General features: G+C 36.0%; 1 pseudogene; it reads left to right on the forward strand.

Moving 5' to 3' along the window:
• The first annotated feature begins 228 nt into the window (after window positions 1-228).
• Window positions 229-1,955, forward strand: LOC136830861 (uncharacterized; annotated as a pseudogene).
• Window positions 1,956-22,925: the final 20,970 nt, after the last annotated feature.

Consider the following 22,925-nt stretch of genomic DNA (forward strand, 5'->3'; position numbering starts at 1 on the left):
CTCCAGTGGTTGTTTGCCATGCAAATAGAGAATAGAGCAAATAGAGCTCTGCTCATTATTTGCTTCGAAAAGGACAGCTTAGGAACTCCAGTGGTTGTTTGCCACGCAAATAGAGAATAGAGCAAATAGAGCTCTGCTCATTATTTGCTTCGAAAAGGACAACTTAGGAACTCCAGTGCTTCGAAACTCCAGTGAACTTGCATCCTCAGTTAACCATTTTATATTACCATGGCATCAGCACTTTTCCTTTGCTCAGGATGTGGATTGTGTGTTCGCCCTAGACAGGAAGCCCTTATCTGTGACGGATGCAACAAGTGGCGCCACCACTTATGTGGTACAGCAATATCACAACCTGAGTACCGGACAGACGACTGAAAGCTGGTGAAGTTTTCATGTGGTGTTGCCCAGACTGTCCTGATTGGATGGAAGTTTCAGGTTAAAAAAATGTATACCTTAGTTTTACCAGACCACTGAGCTGATTAACAGCTCTCCTAGGGCTAGCCCGAAGGATTAGACTTATTTTACGTGGCTAAGAACCAATTGGTTACTTAGCAACGATTATCTTTCTATTTGTTAGGGAATGATAATGATAGTTGATAGTGGGGGTGATGAGAATGATGGTGGTGGTGGAGATGATGTTTGTGGGTGGTGAAAATGAAAACGGTGATGATATTTTATACCCTGGTTTCAGGTGATGCCGATGATCCTTTTAATGCCTTCCCAGTCGAAGAGCAGCCTGCAACAATCAACAACACGCCCAGTGGCTTCAACATCACACTTCCTATTGATGACATCACGCCAGCTGCAGAAACATCATTAGATGATGAAGCGTTACCAACAACGATCCTTGCAGACACTCCTGTGACCTAAAAAATTGTTTCCTGTGGAACAAGAAAAGGCAGCTCTCTCCTCACTGATTCCTTGGGTTTTACGTACACCAGGAAGCGAGAATCATCTGTCTCAGTCACATGGATATGTAGCTACCGTGGTAAAAAGTGCTGTGCAACAATTTCACAGCAAATAGGAACAATGAACTTCAAAAGTGGACACCACCAACACACACATCCTGGGGATCCTGGTGCTGAACTCAAAGCATCAACAAGAGCTTTCATTAAAAAGTCTGCTTTGGAATTTCCATTTGCATCATCTGGGGAAATAGTAAAGAAGGCACTCTCAAGCTGTGAGAATTCGGATGTTCCCTTACCAAATATAAACACTCTAGTCAGATGCACCAATCGCGCCAGGGAAGGACAGCGTCCAAAACACCCTGAAGGTATTAGTTTTGAATTAAAAACAGATCATGTTCCACAGGACTTCCTTCAAGCTGATCTAGCCTATTTGAAAATGGACAACGGCATACCATATTTGCAAAACCAATTCAGTTGCAACACCTGTCCAAAGCTAAAGTTTGGTATATGGAGGAACTTTTAAAATTGTTTGTACCCCGTTTGTTCAGCTTTTAAGTGTGCGCAGTTTTATAAAGAAGGATGGAATTATGAAACAGGTTCCATTGTGCTTTGTGCTAATGTCAAGAAGAAAGAAAAGGGACTATGTAGCTGTCATAAGAAAAATTACTGATTTAACGCTAACGTCTGTTTGTGAAGGTGTTTTGGATTTTGAAAGAGCACTATGGTCAGCAGTGCGAGTGTGCATTCCTGAGGCTTCCCTTCATGGCTGCTGGTTTCACTGGGCCCAACCCAAGCAGTGTACCGCAGAGTAAAGAGACTACGTCTACAAAATGACTACATTAATCAACTCGCTGTAAGACAATTCATTCGGCGCTGCCAAACTTACCTCCATCTCATATAGAGCCAGCTTTTCGCTATATCACTAGCCAGCCACTTCCTGATCAGCGACTTCAAGATCTCATTAACTACTATGAAAAAAAACTGGATCAGGAACGAGATGCATCCTCCACATTCTTGGAGCTCTTACAAGCGCCCTGTTTGGACTAATAACGATGCAGAAGGGTGGCCCCAGCCATGCAAAACAGGGTAGCAAAACCAATTTATAAACATGTACCTCTTAATTAGTATTCTACATGACGAATCTAGTAGAATTCCTATGATTGTCAAATTAGTAAAACAAAAGAAAATGTATAGATACCAAAGGAAGCATGCTATCCAAAAGCAAATTAACCTCGATGACCTATGGATGAAATATGAGAACAAATCCATAACATCAGAATTTCTAAACCGGTGGCTGAACTGCTGGATCATGCAGAGGACTAAGCCTGTATTAAGTCAATGTACAGTATACATGCTGAATTTTATTGGTTGACAAATTTTAATTACTGTATGCAGTTTTAATATGTTTACGCGTTTGTTATCTTTTAATGTAGTTTCATTACTTTTATATCATGTGTTTTTAATTTTTTTTCTTACAATAAATATTTTATCTTCCTACTTGGTATCTGGTAGATAGCAGCCTTGTTTGGTACATAGGCCTACAAGCCAAAGCAGTGGTACATAGGAGCCGGTACATAGCAGCCCAACAATGGTACATATAAGCCAAAGCAGTGGTACATAGGAGCCGGTACATAGCAGCCGACGGTACATCGCAGCTAGCATTCCTACCTCCTACTACCTTCTAATAACCCACCGGATGTGAATATCGGTCAATTGCTTGCAACTATTCCAGCGCAAGAAAAGCAATTAATAAGACGAATTGAGCTTCTGTTTACTATATAAAATAAATGCTGTTGAAACTGCCATTTTGTTTAACAAAACCTGTAATAATAATAATAATAATAATAATAATAATAATAATAATAATAATAATAATAAAAATAATAATAATAATAATAATGAGAGATAAATAAGGGTGATGTAAAATAAATGGTAGATTCTATTCTTGTTAATAAGGGATACTTTTAATCTCTAACCAGACTTTTCCTCACTGCGTATAACAGTCACAATTTTCTTGAGAGGTCATTTACGAAAAGCAATGAATGATATACCGTATATAGTCTACATGGACTATAATAAGAAATGAAAAAGTACTTGTGGTATTGTTGGCTAATTGTGTCAACAGATTTTTATACGTAGCAAGATCCAATCTGATCATAAATGTGTTAATTAAAATGCGAAAATGATATTTTGTTTAATAATAATAATAATAATAATAATAATAATAATAATAATAATAATAATAATAATAATAATAATAATAATAATAATAATATGAGGCTTAATTTCAACCAAGAATTTTATTTACATACAAAAAGAAAATTATGGAACAACTCTCATGGTGCGAAACATCAAATAGAGGGAAAGAAAATAAAGAAGAGTTCTGTCACTGATCGAAAATTGCCTTCCTAAGGAAACTGAATTAATACTCATCGCCGAAGGAGTCAGACTAAATGAGCGCCTTAAATTTCGTAAGAATTTTATTTACATACAAAAGAAAATTATTCTCTCTCTCTCTCTCATCAAATCCTCTGTCACTGATCGAAAATTGCCTTCTAAGGAAACTGAATTTCTCATCTCTCTCAGACTGAATGAGCTCCAAAATAAAAGGTTCTCTCTCTCTCTCTCTCAGTAAAAATGAGTGTGCTTATATTTGAATATTCTTAAAAGCTGTTATTGTGAAAAACTGGACATTTAATTGCTTGTTTAACTTCTGTTTACCACTTACGAGCGAGACGGGTAAGTTTTCCTTTATTCTGAAAAACTTTATTTAAATATATATATATACACATACACATATATATATATATATATATATATATATATATATATATATATATATATATATATATATATATATATATATATATATATATATATATATATATATATATACACATATACATGTTTTTTTTTTCTGAAGATCTTGCCATCGTTGAAGACTTTGCTATAGGTACAACATACTCCATTCCGTAGTATGACATACGTGTGTATGAACACATTCATGTATGCATTAATCATGAGAATTTCGACCAATAACTACCATGATTTGGATGCAAGTAAGTATCTGTACTTGTTAAGACGAAAGGCCAAATGACCATCACGAAGGGGAAGAGTCGACGTTTGTGGATATTAGAAATTACGTTGTTTTTTCACATAGCCATTTTACTCTCTCCTTTCTGACAAAAATAAGAATGAGAGGTCCTAATTCACGGTTGCGATTCAACAAGCATTACACACATCGAACCTTCTGCTGTTATTTCTTCTGCTTTTCGATTATTAACGATAAATCTTGATCCGCTTCAGGATGGCCATGAATATACTTTCAGTTTTCTGTAAAAGAAAACTATTGTGCCGGCTTTGTCTGTCCGTCCGCACTTTTTTCTATCCGCACTTTTTCTCTCCGCCCTCAGATCTTAAAAACTACTGAGGCTAGAGGGCTGCAAATTGGTATGTTGATCATCCACCCTTCAATCATCAAACATACTAAATTGCAGCCCTCTAGCCTCAGAAGATTCTATTTTATTTAAGGTTAAAATTAGGCATAATCGTGTTTCTGGCAACGATAGAGATAGGCCACCACTGGGCCATAGTTAAAGTTTCCTGGGTCGCGGCTCAGACAGTTTTATACCGAGACCACCGAAAGATAGATCTATTTTCGGTGGCCTTGATTATACGCTGTAGCGGCTGTAAAGAAAACTCGATTGGGCTGAAGAAGCTTCGGCGCATTTTTTACTTTTTTTTATCGGGAAATTCGAATGCCATGCCATATACTATCCATTACAGAGACGAAAGCCATAGACCCCAAGGCAACTTCTCTGTAGATCTGGTTCCTTCTTTTCTTACGTTTCTTTGTTTGCATCGTTTGAGCACAGACCGAGTTCTTCTGTCCAGCTCACATCAGCTGAACTTGCAAACAAATTGCCGAGCAGCGATCAGACTAAATCGTAATAATGTTCTCAATATTGGCGGGCCATTATACATTGCAACTGCCTGATACGAACTTGGCCTGAAATAATCCCTACTATGTATATATTATTATATACATAGTGTGTGGTGCATCTGTGTTGTAGAGGCCGAGAGGCTAGAGAGGCTGTGAGAGGTCGAGAGAGGACGAGAGTTATTATTATTATTATTATTATTATTATTATTATTATTATTATTATTATTATTATTATTTCATGAAACACCTAATGGATTTTAATTCTAAGTTGGTAACGCTGTTCGTGATCTGAACTAATCAGGTTTTGATGAAGTTATTGTTTTCCTTAACCATTAAACTTCTGAGTGAATATGGATCACTTATCTCCGCTACTCTAGCAGTGCAAATTGCATAATATCGAAATCACAAAATGAATGATAAGAAAAATAAACTGAAAAACCAAATATATTTGTTAATGTACAGTGTACATAAGATACTTTAGCATTCACAAAAATTTCAACAATGAATATGACGCAAAGGTATCCCGAGCTGAAAATTTTATAAGTTCCCATGCGCAAAAAGCACAAGTAAAAAAAAAATAAAAATAAAAGCACTATTCATAATGATATAAATTATCTTTTATGGAAACACTTGGCTAGTAATAAATGACAATTTGCAGTAATCCTAGCGCGCTCTCTCTCTCTCTGGGTGGAAGGCATTACTACCTGTTGCTTCCGAAGTCAAAACTCCAAAACTGATGAGAACGGCTGTGAACTGCAGCCATTGAGGATTTTATCAATTTTTTTCTCGTGGATACGTTACGACGAAAATCCTTCGCCCTCTAAGAACAAGGGGTTGGGAATGCAGTTAATGATGCTTTTTCGGCTTTGTTACCCGAAAAGTTTAGCGAAGAGGATTGACCGAATTTGGTTATACAGCATAGGCTATATATATATATATATATATATATATATATATATATATATATATATATATATATATATATATATATATATATATATATATATATATATATATATATATATATATATATATATATATATATATATATATATATATATATATATATATATATGTATATATTGGTATATACACACACACACTAGCATGTAAAAGGTTGGCGTCGTAAACCGCGATCGCATTAAAATCTGATTATTTCTTTTCAGTCGAATTGGCCTAGAAAAAGAAGGAATGGGAAGCGTAAGAAGAGATAAATACAAAAGTTATTAGTAACACTCACCTATCCGTCTCCTAATCCTTCTGCAGGCCCTTCCTTTCGTTCCAGCACCTCCTCCTGACCTAAAGCCTAGCAGGGACAGAATCTGCCAACTTCTGCAGGAGGGAGGGTTCCAAACTCTTGCCAGATCGAGCGTCTGGATGTCTGGAGTTTGTCAAGCCTTGTCGTGTCCTCCTCCCTTCATCTAAACGAGACTGGATCACTGCCCAAAGGTTTTCTATTGGGGACAAATCATTGGAACTGCCAGGCCAAGACTTAATATAGCCGATTTGGCAAACGTTTAGCCAATCAGTGACGTATTTGGCGACGTGGCACCTCGCACCGTCCTGCTGCAAAATGTATGTCCCCGATTTCTCAAAAGAAGATAGCAGAACGTCGCCGATCAGAGCCAGGTAAATCTCGTTGTTGACGTGCTCGCTCTTGGGGAAAAACACTAAATCGCCCAGTCCACCATACCAAAAACACCCCACACCATAACATACTGGGGAACTTGACCGTGAGTGCAATATGTTTAGGCCACAGCTTATTACTATCAGGCCCTCCTCACATCCCCCCCCCCCCACCCCCACACACACACACAACACACACGTTGGTTGTAGCGTCGTCGTTCCAAAGCACTTTCCTCACTGATCATGGGTCGTCTTTGTGTCTTAGAGCAGAATCCTTCTGATCATTCCTCTGTTTTGGAGTTATCGGCAGTTATTTTAGTGCCTTCTCTTTCTTACACTCGAGGTCCCCTGCATCCTTCTCTGGATAATACCTATGGACAAGTGGCCAAGCAGTTGAATATTATCTCCTTTTAGTTTTCTTGCTTCATTCGAAGGTTGGTCGACTATTTGTCGTTTTGTAATGATGAAAGTGCGATGAGAAAGCTTACAGGCGGGGGCAGGTTACCATGAACCTGGATAGACCCCTCCCACACCCCACAGACACCTCGAACTTGGTACAGGCCATCTTACAGTTCTCTCATTTATTGCCAGTTTGCTTCACAATTTCACTTATTTTCAACCTCACCTTATGACATTCAACTACACGGACTACAGTATATCACCACGTATGGTACGCTTCTTAGACACGCTAAAAGTACAATTCACACCGTCGGGTTGCCATACACACTTAGGGACCACACGTGATGCGGACCGAATCGCAATGAATGCTAAGAAACCACTGAATAACTTTCTTGTCCTTCCTACTATCACCTGCGGGGGTGGGCGAAAGGGGTGGGGTAAGTTGACACTTAGTCATTTTTACCCCTAGATTTTTCAACGAGAAATAAAACTTATGCCATATTTATCCATATTATATATATACTGTATATATATGTATATATATATATATATATATATATATATATATATATATATATATATATATATATATATATATATATATATATATATGTGTGTGTGTGTGTGTGTGTGTGTGTGTGTTTTAATGTGTTCAGGTGCGTTTCGTTGCTTATAAATCTATCGATATATATAATTTTGTAAAATTAAAAAGTTTTCTCTGATTGGAGAAGTTTCTTTCGATAACCTTTACTAAATGCGATCACCCGAGGTGAACAGACTTACTTCTCAAAAGCCAGTGGTGTCATTCAGTTCAGAGGAAGCCTTGCCTTAAGAGAGCTCGCATATACTGACGATTTTCATCACAATGAAAAATACCCATCAGAAAATGACCTTGCAAAAGCGTTGTCTGGTGAAAAGTCACATGGATGTCATTCTGTGCTCCACTGACCTTAGATCCCAGGAGTAGTTGCCTTTTATTTTCAAAATTCAGTGAAAAGCTGACTTGCATCAACTCTGTTTAGTAGTTCTCTTCAGTCGTTGCTCACTGACCAACCAGCCCTTTCTTCTCAAATGCCACATATTTCGTTCCTGTTTCTGGTGCAGACTCAAGTAATGAACTTAGTCCCGTCATCATCAGTCATTAGCGCAAAAGTGGATTAGGGAGGCTGCACATCTCTCCAAAGCTTCTCGTATCAGGAAGGGAGGGTAATGTTTTGGCAGTCTGGGATACAGAATTCGGCATTACAAAATTCTCATGGTAGTTTACTTGATTCATGATTGTTAGAAATTAAACATTTTAGAATTTTTAGCTTCTAACGGCAGTGGACTCACTGACACTGTATCCTTAGGTTCAATATTCAATCTATTGCTTTATGTTTATAGGCACGTGGCATATGCGTGTGTTTTAGAAGAGAGAGAGAGAGAGAGAGAGAGAGAGAGAGAGAGAGAGAGAGAGAGAGAGAGAGAGAGAGAGAGAGAGAGAGATGTATCTCCTTTGATGACACACAACTTATGAATGTGCATGAGATGTTACTTTTGTATTTCATTCGTGTAAAATATTATAGATATTTATTGTTATTCTTTCCTGAATACTTTATTTGATCTATAAGTAACGTCAGCGAGTAGCATTTATGTTCTTGGGTGGAGCAGTAACTGACGAAGCCAGACAACTTTATTCATTATTCTCTGTTTTAATCCTGAGTTGACATTACAGACAGATAAGTCGGTTGATATATTTCAAAATAAAGCACTGCAACCACGGCAGAAGATAAAATGTCATTTCCTAGGGTGCTTGACCACTAAAGAGCGTAGTATTTTGCTGCAAAAAGACCCAATTAACAGAGCTCTATTTTTTGGAGATTTCCCCTGAATGCCTAAGAAAGGTTATCTCGGTCGTCTAACGTTTCATTAACTCTTATGTGGCTTTACATCATGGGATTTCCTTTGGGTTGAGGGTCTCAGCGTCGCTCTCCATTCCGGGTCAGTTGATGCTTATGGGAGAGTTGGTCGTTTTGAAGAAAACCGGATAATATTTTTAGTACTTTCACCTCGTTAACCAATTAATTTATCAACTAGCGAATTATCCTGCTGTATAATAAAGATTAAAAAGCGGATTTCAGATAAAATATTTTGACAGACATGATGAAGTCCTTGGGAGGAATCAATCCTCATTCAGCAACAGTGTCTCTAATATTTAATGTATAATGCTGAAAAATCAAACGATTTGTGTAGCGAGATATTAAAGGCCATTTATTAGTTTCTGTTTCAAACTGGTAGTGTGAATAAAATCATATATTCCTTTTGTTCTGTCAAAATCTGTGCTTGAGGTCAGTTTGTGAAGAGTAAAACCTCTCTTTCGTAGGTCGCAAAGCGTTGATTGGAGGCAGTTATATAAAAAATATATTCATGATCACACATACATGAACACACACACACACACACACACACACACACACATATATATATATATATATATATATATATATATATATGTATGTATATATATATATATATATATATATATATATATATATATATATATATATATATATATATATATATATATATATATATATGCCTTTAGAGCTTGCCTGTTATGGCAATACAGGTTTCATATCTGTTACCAAAGTTTCTAAAAACTCATTTTCCTTATAAGATCGTTCGGTTATAACTGAGGTGCCTGTGTAATATTAATGCAGTCATTTGGAGTTACCAAGTGAGCGTTTTCGTGTGGAACAATCAGTCCCTGAACGTTCCATATAATTGGTTCGTTCCTAATCAGGCTTTGAATAATCCTTTGCCAAAGTTAATTTATATTTACTACAATCTATAATTTATGTACGTATATATGTATTCACACACACACACACACACACACACACACACACACATATATATATATATATTAATGCAGTATTTACCAAGTGAGCATGGAACAATCAATCCCTTGACACACAATAGGTCTGTTCCTAATCAGGGCTTTGAATAATAAAGTAATTTATATTGCTACATACACATATATATATATATATATATATATATATATATATATATATATATATATATATATATATATATATAGAACCGAATATAACTTCGCCTCATAACCCAAAAAGCAAAGGAAAAGAGAGGAAGAAAGAAGGAATAAGAAAAGCTATTTAGAAACTTGGGGCAAATAGTGCTTTGCCTTCCCGTGGCTTCTTTTAATATTTCCCAAAAGCAAAGGTGCGTCGGGGAGGCCTTTCTTTCCAAGAAAGGGAAAAGGCTTAAGACGACGATGAAGTAGTAGAGGACAGGAAGATGGGAGAAAGCAACTTTCCGTGAGGAGTTCAGTTCTTGTTGCAGTCTCTTTGGCGTCACCGATTTCCATCTCGAGCTGCTGGACGGAACTTCATTATGCAGATTCGCTCTTCTCGATTCAAGTCTTGGAATATTCAGTGAGCAATTTCTGGCTGATAAAGCATTCGAGACTCTGAGAAACCAAAACTAAAAGGAGGTGAAGTTGCTCTTACTGGATGAGGCAAAACATCATTTCTTAGTGGTCTGTTTGTCGAGCTTATATGAGACATTTGAGATGAATGAAGCCTGTCCCTCTACATTTTCTATCATAACTTGCTTCCAAAAAATGAGCTATTTTTAAAGATTACCGACCGCGAGTTCCGCTCACTAACAAATCAAAGAACCGCTTAACTAAGTATTATAAAGTGGGATTTAGTTACTCTATCACACTGGTTGAAAATATGAACACCTCTCCTTTATTTCAAGAGAGAGAGAGAGAGAGAGAATCACATTTCAATTAGGATACAGGTAGACCCTGTAAAAGATAAAGGTACTCAACGAAAAGGAGATAACTTTCCTATTTTCAGAAACAAAATCGGGGAGGACCTTGTTTGTGGCAAATGAATCTTTTAGCAAAATATGATTATTTAAGCCTCATAACTGATGCTATTAAGTGCTTTACTTATAGTGTTTATTATTTCTGGGACTCTCGGTCAGGCAAGGCAAGGGATTCCAGGAACTGGAAGGTTCCAGGAAAACTAGGACTGAAGGAAGTTAATGGCGAACACCTCCCCCCCAACTCTAAAGGGTTTCAGAGAAGATTTGGTCTAACTCTCTTCAGGAACAGTGTTTGTTCGAGAAGCCTTGTGAAAGGGAAAGGTGTTTGCCTCACCTGGTCTCCAGAACTAGGAGACTTGAGGTGAGGACTGGAGAACGTGGAGAAGGATGTTTTTCGAATAGGATAAAAAATTTTGTTTATCTTCTTATTGTACTTGCTTGAACTACAAATTTCTTTCCATTTTTTCAATACAAATTTTTCAACCTCAATAGGCCTGCTTGACTGAGTGGCTCGCTTACTATTGCATACGGAAATGCTTACTGAGGCCTGAAAACTTTGTGCCCAATATGAACTAGAATCTTTTAGGCTTCCTTTTCGTAATATAACTGGTGTTATCATGTATCAAACAATAAAAAATATGCAAAAATGTGTGGGAATCCCAGCACACGGCGCACTCCAGATACCTAATCGAAAATGCCAGTACGTGAATAACTGTTCTTTCCGGTAATCAGTTAAAACACCTTTGTAATGGCGTGTCTTACGCATTGGTAAGGAAAGTTCTTGTCAAATTTCTTCGGAGTAGGAGCATAACTGATCCGTAAACAGAGTCTCTAGTTGATTTGTCCTATTTGCACACTTTCGAACTGGGTGTCAGGGTACAGCGCTAAGATTCTCGATGATTTACCTTGTTCAAGTAGCAGGAGATCGTTCCTTTTCATATTTGTTTCGATTTCCTGTTGTCTAGCTAAGAAATGCAATTAGACAAATTAAAATGTAAAAATGTCCGTTTGAATTTGTTTACACAACTGAAACTGAGACCTAAGATATATTGGCTCCATGTTAATTAAGGGGACCTTGAGAAGTTTCTTCAACTACAGGCACTGAAGGGACTGGAAACTCAGTTCTTTCCTTAATGAAGCCAATTGAATACAAGAGAAGGAAAGAGGAAAGAACATTAAACATATACACACACACACACACACACACACACATATATATATATATATATATATATATATATATATATATATATATATATATATATATATATATATATATATATAAGAACGAGAGCGAGATTAGCCAAAGTAAAATGGCATTGATTATTAATATATGGCAAGGGCCACGTGAATGGAGAAAACAGACGAAGGGAAGAATCCCAAAGCTTGTGACTTGCATGAGAAGAGAACCTGTTACCGAACAGAGCAATGAAAATATATGTACAATATTTACATTTTTCTTTTGGAGTCGTAGGCCAGTGTGACTGGATGTTTGAAATAGGTGGCTTGAAGGTTATGTCCAGCTGACTGCTGAGAGCTTTCTTAAGATAAACTAATCATATTCTGTTATGAACTAAACTTAAATAGACGCTTGTAAATTGCAAATCCATCGACTATAATTGATAAGAGGTTCAGCTGTATTCTTTCAAGCATGTCTGTAATTGGATTTTGAGCAATTCCCAGACCTAGTGAGCTCATTCACTTGCAGTGAGCATCAGAAAATCTCAACTGTATTTCAACGGACAATTGTAAAGACTGGGATTTTGTGGGTAAAGAAGTGCTTTATTTGTATTCTTAACTGAGTGATATTTATTAGGCTTTCGATTTTGGGTATCCACGAAATTTTGGTTGATCAGATAAATTATTCTCATATCAGAAAATGCTAATCCAAGTGTTTTATTTCGACCTTCCTTTCCTAAGAATAAAGGTTATATGGGCCTTTCAAGAAAATTTAGAAATGCCGTATGAGATTTATTTGTTTACAAACCCAGCCTTACATAAGAAAGTGGGGGAGAAATGACTTTGTCTAATGAGATGTCGAAGATTATGAAAAAGGGTCTGATTTTTCCTTAAAATGAGAAATTGCTTTTTATGCATCCATCTGTCTATCCTGTTTAAAACCAACACGCTCATTCATTTCAGGGAACAAAACGAAGATCATGAGAAGACAATACCTTCCTGCTGCAGCAGGAAGGGAGGCGTGTATTGTTGAAGGATTGCTGCATCAAGCGTTGCTTGTTCTCTCTGTCAAACAGTTGCGTTGCATCAATCCTAACTAAACATTTGCACGACGCTCTCCTCTTTCCTCTCTCTCCTCGATATATTTGCCCCAGAAACACTGCTATTTTACATATTTTGCATCAACGACCAAGTGAGGACATGTAAAGCTTCAATCAGCCTTTCTTTCCAGCGTCTCCTGCCATCCCAATCTAAACATACCATCTTTTTTCATCCCATGGTCAAATCATCTATACAATGGTTATATCTGTGGTATTCCAGAATTTCCTTGAATAGGGACTAACACTTCAGTCATTAGTGTAAATTTTGACAGGTGACTTTGGCTATAGGGCGAATGGGACGGAGGATTTTACATAACTTCAGAAATGCTAAACCTCCCAAATGCTCTCTTCAGCGGTAGGGGAATATCTCACATGAATATATGTGAGGCTGGGGTGTTTGTTTCCTAGATCACCTATATATCAAGGATAATTGTGAGGGAGGTTAAGGTTATGAGGGTAATGGAGAATATAACGGCTGATGGTAGTAAAAGAACATATGCGAGAGGGTATGAGTGAAAAAAGAAAGGCAGCAGGTTGTGTGTGAGAGATCTGGAAGAGATTTCACATTTATCTATGGAACTCAAAGTTAAGTTGTATGAAGGGATTGTTTAATCACCCTCCTTTATGAAAGTGAAGTGCAAAATGGTAAATATGCCGGAAAGAAAAGGCTGAAGTTCTTGAGATGACCCTGGAGGAAGAATTTGAATGTGGAAATTGCAAGATCTGTTGAAGGGTTGTAAAGGGTTAGCTTTAGAAAAAATAAAGCAGACAGCTTTATTATGGGTCCTTCATATGGAAATACCACACGGCGGTAGGATGTTAAAAATTGTATAGAAACAAAAAATCAATCTTGAGGGAAGGGTGGGGAAGCCTCGGAAGGGTTGGGTAGATAGAGCGAGAGCTACTGGAAAGGAAGGTTGTGCAGGTGGTTTAGATTTAGCTTTGCCATACCAGCATCGGCTCTGGGCCTTAGGCGGATCCTAAGAAGATAATGTGTAAAGAGAGCAGAGTGCTAGTCTGAACCTTCGAGACACAGGGAAGATACTATCTTAATGCGTAGGATGCAGGAGAGTTGCGTGTAGGTTGGACTTCCACTAAATGGGGCCAGGTCAATCCTCATTTGATGACCTTTGCAACAAACGCTGTCAATTCTTCAAAACAGAAACCAACTGCTTTCGTCGACCAAATACTCGAATCTATACAGGCTGACATCACGACGTTTACTCCAATTGACGCTGAAAAATACTGCATTTGCTAAATGGTTTTTGTCGTTGATGAAGAAGTTCTAATAACTTCTTATCCAAGTAACAATATTCATAGTCTAAAACATAAGTATTCTCATTGTAATGATAAGATGTAGCCTTTCAAAAATTTGTAGAGAAGAAAAGGACCCAAGAACGCATGGCAATGTAAGAATGCTTTCATTACAGCCACCTCCTATATTTCTTCCCTGATAAGAATTTCTCGATAAAAAAACAGATTGAAAGTGAAATTGTTTCATTTCTTTTTGAAGGTTCATCAATCTTTGCACTTAAATACACAACAACGAACTTCCGTGCAGAAGTTCGTATTGTTTATTGTTAAAAATCTGTTCATGATGAAGAACCATTCTGTATAAATGCTCCTTCTGTCTACCCCTGTCAGTCGCCCTTTTCTTCAAGTGGAGCTTGAATGAAGTCTCCGAAAAAGCATTGCACATTACCTGATGAACGAGTTGTGCAGTATGGCCACTCAGTCTGGAGAGCTGTGTCATGAGCGTCTAAGATTTCATCGGTACAAATGGAAAGAACGAAAAAATTAAGATGTATAAAAATATTATCATCTTCAAATGCTTTTTTCCTAATTTAGGAAATTGATATGTCTTCTTTGCTGAGTAAATTCAGAATGACAAATACGAATGGATGATGTTGGTTTACACAGACAAATCGATAAAGGCAACATGCACAGGCAAACACAGACAACCTCCAATAACTATCAAATGAATATCAAGGTTGCAAGAAATGCCCTAACGACAATCACCACCGTCGCAGGCTCAATGGTCTAAAGCGAAAACGTTAAATATGCTGGAACAGGTTCGATAACTTCAGAGATTAAAACTTTCAAATTTTTCAGTCTGGAGCATATGGCGGTGTTTTACTGCATTTCATTCCTTTATGTTAAAAGTTAGTTTGGCGGCGTGAATGTTTATTTAGCACTCTTTTCACTGAAAACATCAGATATTTTTTATTATGCAAAATGTCCAGATGATTCTCAGATATATCCGCACAGACATGAGTGATTTGCACTCATAAGAGTGTAACAATCATAATCAGCCTTCCAGCTGATTTCAGTGGCTATACTTTCTTGAATGATCATACCTTTTGCGTAACTACGCGCCAGAATACTGGTCTGTATTTTTCAGTTGCACTGCGTGTGTTGTCTTCTGAAAGAACAAACGACCGAGTTGAAGGAAGGTTTTCCGTAGATCAACACACTGCCTTCTTTGCCACTGTGCGTGATCTGAGGAGCTATGTTGAGAGTAGGGAGTGTTCATTCTTACTCCGACAAGTAATTAATTCTTTTAAGTACTCTGTGAATACCAGTAACTATCTCAGTTCTTTAATTTGGCATTGTTACACTTCATCCTGCAGAGAGTCTCTGTATTTTCACTCTTCAGGTCATGGCCTCTCCTTTCCCTTCGTCGAAAAAATTAATAAATTCATAAATAGAACCACTGTCAAAAAGGCTAGGCTCTTATACAGCTAAACCAAACCAAATCAAACAAAATGAACTGAACAGGTAATGTCCGCAGTAATGAAAGAAATGGAATTTTTATGAGGTGAAAGAACTACAAGAATTGCGGTTTGTTTGGTCCAGACACGTGAAGCCGTCTCATTGGAACAATTGCAAAGCCTCTGCTTGTGTTTGTGTGCCACAAACCTGGTCTTGTCAGGGCATTTTAGAGGACAACAGGAAAGAGGGGAAAATGGAAGTTATTTGACAGAAGAATTAAGGAAAGGTCGTCCATTTTTAGGAGCATCTAATATAACAACTTTTCATTCTTTTTATTTCAACAGCAAGAAATAAAAAATATTGCAGTATTTTCAGGTCCTACCATTATTGTTCCTGGAAAGTAATACGAAATAAAATCTAGATTAATTATTGCAATCGTAACATGATGAATGAAAGTAAAGATTATACAAATTAAAGTGCGATAAAAATATAATATGATTAATATTACCTCCAGACAACAAGTGAAATTCACGTTTCCCATTATCATTAATTCATTGTATGTTTAATTACCTACTATGTTAGGATGTATGAATGTATCTCAAGATATTAAATATTTACAAATATTTTATTTGGTAAGTCAGTAAAAATAAGTTAAACAGTTTTTATATTACAAATTAATATAAATAAATTTCCCTTTTTATATTAAAGTATGTTATCACTGAACTTCCTTGTGATATTAAACACTGGAGATTATCCTAATTTCTAACAAAATAAATCTTCCCAGGAAAAGATTTAAATATTAATTTTGATTTTAAGTCATTTTTTCTATAATCTTTTGAAAATCATGTTTTCCTTCCAACTATATCAGCCATTTCTGCAGATGCGTGTTTTCCCACCTCCGATTTTTTTGTGGTATTACGTTTTCTTATTAATACTATTTTTATTAGTATTTACATTTTATTATTTTAAGACATACGTTAATTCCTGTTGAATAGCCTGCACCGGATGAGCCATCGATTTCGACCCTAACAATAGAATTAGATGAGGTATCAGGAAGAAAAAGGTATTGTATATATGTATGTATATATATATTATATATTATATATATAGTGTATATATTTATATATATTTATATAAACATTCATATTATATATATATATATGTGTGTGTGTAAATACCATATTGAAAAATTTCTTGTCAAACATTCTTTCCGTTTTATGTTGGATAGAAAACCATCTTGTTAACTTAGAAACCATAGATTGCCTGTTAAGTATCTGTTATTTCTCATTTTGAGTTAACTCTTCTGGATTCGTAACGAGGGTGTTTGCCAAAAGTCAAAAACAGAAAAGCAGATGTAGAAGAATCTGATTCCTCAATGCCACGAAAGAGTCACGGTTAGTCAAGAAGAAACCGTCTGTTTATCAATGACACAGAATTGATAAAACACTTAACCAACAAGGGAAAACCAACAGTCAATACAGGGCCTTAGAAAACCAATTTCACACGATACACTACAAAAAAGCACTGTCATACCGGCGAGTTATAAAAACCTCGCATAATTCATGACGAGAGAAAAAAAAAAAAAATAACTCGCAGGTCACGCAGGAAGATGAACGAAAGAAAAAACCTCAACCAATCTTTTTTTATCATTTATGATTGGAGTCTGATAATTCCGATAATATTTTCCTGAATCCAGAACGAAATTTAATTGCATGAAAACATTACGGAATTTTAACTCATGGAGTTGCAGTGAATTCACCCATGACTGAATTTATGTCTTTTCAAGGTTGGTCAAATTTACTGGTCGCTGCTAATTGCTGCGCTAATGACTACAGACAATCACATATTTTTTTCGTATTCTAATTACCCTTCCGCCAGTATCCGAGGCTACCGTAGTTTCCTTCCCGTAATTAGTGTGAAATATTCTTTGTTTAGGGCAGCCCTTAATTCAAGGTGCAATTATTTTCCTCTCGTCCGTATTACAGCAATTTTTAAACCTATCTCGCCGCAGATATTAGGGGAAGTTGCGTGCATAAATACACTGTTATTAACATCGCAATAGAACGGACTTGCGTACATCACGAGAATGGATTTTTTTAAAGAAAGTAATTAGACTAATAATTCCGTTGAACGCACAGACGAGCAACAGTGAGGTGATTATGGTTAGATTATTTAATAATGTGGACTGACGCGCGCAAGCGTTTATTAGAGGTTAAATGGTCTTGTGTACAATTACACTGAACGAGGAATAATTGCTCTATAATTTTTGCATTACATGAATAATTTACAAATGCTAATGCATACACAAACACATACACATACTTACACATACACACACATACTTACACACACACACACATACTTACACACACACACACACACACACACACGCACATGACCGATATCAATCCAAGTTGTTTCGTATCAAACAAGAAATATGAAATTAATAAAGCATATAAAAACCTTCCACACTCCGCTATCCTTCCGAGACATAAGAAAGGGGTGCTGAAATCAAGAGGGGAATCATAATTAAATTACGAAGGCGAAAGTTAATGTGATTCTTTTATCGGGAGGCACGTCATGAAAATCAATTCGGTGTATCTGATCAACGTAGGATACAAATCATTTCCGAGATTCGCTTCTAAAATTGGTTTTTAAAGAAATAATCTTTACGTTTTAGTTTTCTGTAAAAGAAAATCATTGTGCCGGCTTTGTCTGTCCGTCTGCACTTTTTCTGTCCGCCCTCAGATCTTAAAAACTACTGAGGCTAGAGGGCTGCAAATTGGTATGTTGATCATCCACCCTCCAGTCATCAAACATACCGAATTACGTCTCTAACTTCTAGTTTTATTCTATTTAAGGTTGCTAATATAATCGTGCTTCAGACGATATAGGATATGCCACCACCGGGCCGTGGTTACCATGGGCCGCGGCTCATACAGCATTATACTGAGACCACCGAAAGATAGATCTGTTTTCGGTGGCCTTGATTATACGCTGTAGCGGCTGTACGGAAAACTCGACTGCGCCGAAGAAACTTTCGGCGCATTTTTACTTGTTTTTGTATTTTTTGTATTCCGGGAAGCTTTAATTCTGTATTTATATATTTTTTGTTTATTTAATTATTTATTTATTGCTTTCTTTATTTATTTTTGATTGATTTATACATTTATACGTTTGTTTTGAATTTATTTACTTATTTATATATAAATTTATTTATTTATTTACTTACTTGAGATTAGAAAATGTTTTAGCATGCTCGGCCCTTCCTCTCATGTGATTTAGTTTTCAGTTTCATTTCTTGTACTTTGCAGTGAGTTGGTTGGCTCATAGAATACAATGTGGAAGCATTTTTATCTTTTTATATTTAACTTTTTGGACATTCTTTTCCTATTATCTTATCCTTGTATTCCACATCTCTGGACTTCAATGTCTTTTCCACCTACTTTTTTAACTCATTAATTGAGAGTATATATATTCATATATATATATATATATATATATATATATATATATATATATATATATATATATATATATATATATACACAATAATAATAATATTATATATATATATATATATATATATATATATATATATATATATATATTATATTAAACAGCGTATGATTAATTTGTTAATGCATTATGATATCATAACGAAAATATATTAGTACTTCCGAAAAAATCTGAAAAGCTAGCTAGCAATTGCTTCATAAATTCACTTAAACTGCTAAAACAAACTACATTAGGATTTATTTCTTTGTGGTAGAAGTAAAGATCTTGATAAATTTCTGCATTATCGTATCAACCGAATACATTCAGTGATAAGTACGACTGACAAAGTCGATAAATACGGTTTATTCGTCAGGTAATTTTCATTAAAAAGTAGATATTTTTAACAATAATTAACTCAAAAGGTAGGGAAACTAACTTCCTCTGAATAATCAGGAAGGTCATGATACTGCTCTCATATTTATAAAATAGCCCACGTCGTGTCGAGAGGAGAGAAAATCCATGTTGAAGCAAAACATTTAGGTAAAAAAACATTCCCTTTATTGGACCCATTGATTCCACTCATTATAGAGGAATCAAGTTAAAATGACCTAATTAAATTGGGAATCATGCGACTAGAGGAAGAGGCATCAGAGAAGAGACGATTAATCTTCTTCCCTCTCTTAGAGATATGACATGAAAATCGATATTCGCCTTTCCGTGAGGCGATACCGGTGGGGGGTACCTTGCCAGGTCACTTTTAACGTTTTTTGCATTTTTTCCTAAGTATTCAAGATACACTTTCATCTTATTAATTTTTTTGTGGGGGGAGGGAAAGAGGAAGAGGAATGATACTCAATATTTTTCTTATTTTTTTTATCTTTTTAATTATCTTTCTTTATATTAGTCTTTATATTCTCAAATGTTGAGGATTTTTAGAACGGTGGAAGAGTCGACTCTGAAAGTGAAAATGAGAGAAAGTGAAGATAAAGTTGATTAAAAACGAATGGAAAGCAAAACTGATGGAAAAAAGATATACGAGTAGAATAATAAGAGAAGAAGTATATAGATATATACATCTCTTATTAAGAAGAGGATAAAGGGGGAAAAGATGAACTATAGGTTAGATCAAATAGAGGGGAGAGAGAGAGAGAGAGATTTTCAGGAAAAAAGTGTAATACAAAGTATGTCTACACACACACATACGTACACAGATATATTCTTCTTCTTCTTCTCTTCTTTCTTCTTCTTCTTCTTCTTCTTCTTCTTCTTCTTCTTCTGCTTCTTCAGCCTTTACCCATCTCTATATGGGGTCTCCCGAGAGAGAGAGAGTCTTATGGAGGAGAGAGAGATAGTTTATCTGTTGTCATTCAAAGTTTTCCCGGTCAGCTAGTATATTATATATATAATATTCATATGCATATAGACGTGTAGAGAGAGTAGTTATGAGAGAGAGTATATATATATATATATATATATATATATATATATATATATATATATATATATATATATATCTTCTTTGTCTTCAGCCTTCTGTCTGCGTATCCTGTTCTCTTAACCTTTCCCATGTCATTTGCTACGTTATCTTTCCATCCGAATCTTGGCCTCCCCTCCTCCTCCTCCTCCTCTTCCTCCTCCTCCTCCTCCTCCTCCTCCTCCTCCTCCTCCCTCCTCCATGTCCACAGACCTTCCTACACATGATCCTCCTCTCTCCACATGCATGACATGACCAAACCGCTGCAATCTTCTTTGACACTTCTACCACCCCTTTGACTGTCCCTCTAATATCATCGTTTCTGATCCTATCCTTTCTCGTGACTCCACACATCCAGCCTCCAACGTCCCTGATCCTCTGCCACTTCCAGCTTCCTCCTTTCTTGAGCCTTCAATATCGACCACGTCCAAACATGGACATATGTACATTATATATATATATATATATATATATATATATATATATATATATATATATATATATATATATATATATAACTGTACAAAAACATCGAAAACTAAAATGAGAAAATGCACCAAAAGTTAAATTCTAATCTGAATATCTGTAAATTAAAAATAATTACAAAAAGCTTTAAGTGGACGGGTAAAAATATGATAGATGGGACCAAGAAAATAAACAGTTTCCAAAATAACAATTGTCAGAACTCATAAACTCGGGGAGACAATTAAACCCATAGCAGTTTAGAAAATAAATTTTGATTTGATTGCCAAAAAAAAAGAATAAATACTAATTGTTAAATCACGGATGGATCATTGTTTTTTTTTTTTCTTTGTCAGGGCAAAGCAAACCATTTTAGATCATGTTCAAAAACTGATTTTAACCAAAACCCATTATGGATAGGAAATTGATACACGTATACAAAATAAGCAAGAGTTTAAAATGAGAGTACTGTATAGAAGTGTTAATTCGTAAACCACAGATTAACATTGAATCGGTGACCTTATAATCTCCATGACTTTGCGTCAGTTAGTAAGGAACTAAGGCGACAGTCACAGTGTGACTAATTTCTTAGACATTACAGAGCAACTGTACTTCTACTTCCTTTCTAATTTATATAAGTCGTGTTTTAACCTAACTCAAAGTTGAATTCAGCCTGCAACATTTTTCCTCCGCCCTGAGATCAGTAGTTAAGAAAGTTCTGGGAGCACGTCAACAGGGGTAATTATGTTGGCAATTGACGTAAACTGTTGACATCGCGAGGAAGATTGTTTTAAGAAAGTTATTGGAGCAAGAGTTTTCTCAAAACAGTTAACACCTATTTAGTGATGATTGTGTGTGGTGGCCGTGCGATAGTTAGAGTATATACGCAGGGGTTTAAGCGCTCTCAGTTGTACATTATTGTAAGGGAAAAGTGCTTCTCCGTATGATACATATCATGTGTCACAGCAGTAATTTAATGACAAATAGCGATGCATATTCATACATACAGATTATATTCATACATACATAAATACATGTATGTATGTACGTATATGTTTATATATCTATATCTACATATATATTTCTTTCACTATTATTAAGACACAAATATCGTTTAATTATGAAATCACTTATAACTTTGGAATAGCTTGTACCCAAGCGGAATCATAATTGATATCCGCACTTGCATCGCTAGATTCGAACCCTAGCCTTAGTAAAAGGTAAAATATGACCACTCTGGGCGTAAGGTATTATATTCGATAACAAAACAATATTTCATGGCTTAATATTTGTGAATATAAAAAGTCATATTATGTATCAGAGTGTATGAATCAGTCCATGAGGTCCTTACAGCTCTCTCTCTCTCTCTCTCTCTCTCTCTCTCTCTCTCTCTCTCTCTCCACACAGAAACCAAATTTACGATGATAAAAGACAGATCGTCTATTTCGCTTGGAGAGCTGATAAGACTTGACGCGTAATCCAGTTCTTATCATCTTTTTAACACTGTCATATTTTCATCTATATTTTTTTCATTGCTCGAGAGTTTTTCTTACCGAGAGTGTATGTCAAGAAAACCGACGGATGAGATGTTCTTTATGCGAAAAACATTGAGCATGACAGGGGATGGCAAAGCTAAATAATATTTGCATTCATTAAATTACATATGTGTGACGTGTCTATATACATATATGTATGTATGTATGTATATATATATTATATAAAATTTTCTCCTTCTGTCTACCTCTCTGCCTCATTTCCTTCTTTGTACTCCATCCCTCAACCTCTTT

This window comes from Macrobrachium rosenbergii, chromosome 47 (assembly GCF_040412425.1).
Source record: "Macrobrachium rosenbergii isolate ZJJX-2024 chromosome 47, ASM4041242v1, whole genome shotgun sequence".
NCBI classification, from domain to species: Eukaryota; Metazoa; Arthropoda; class Malacostraca; order Decapoda; family Palaemonidae; genus Macrobrachium; species Macrobrachium rosenbergii.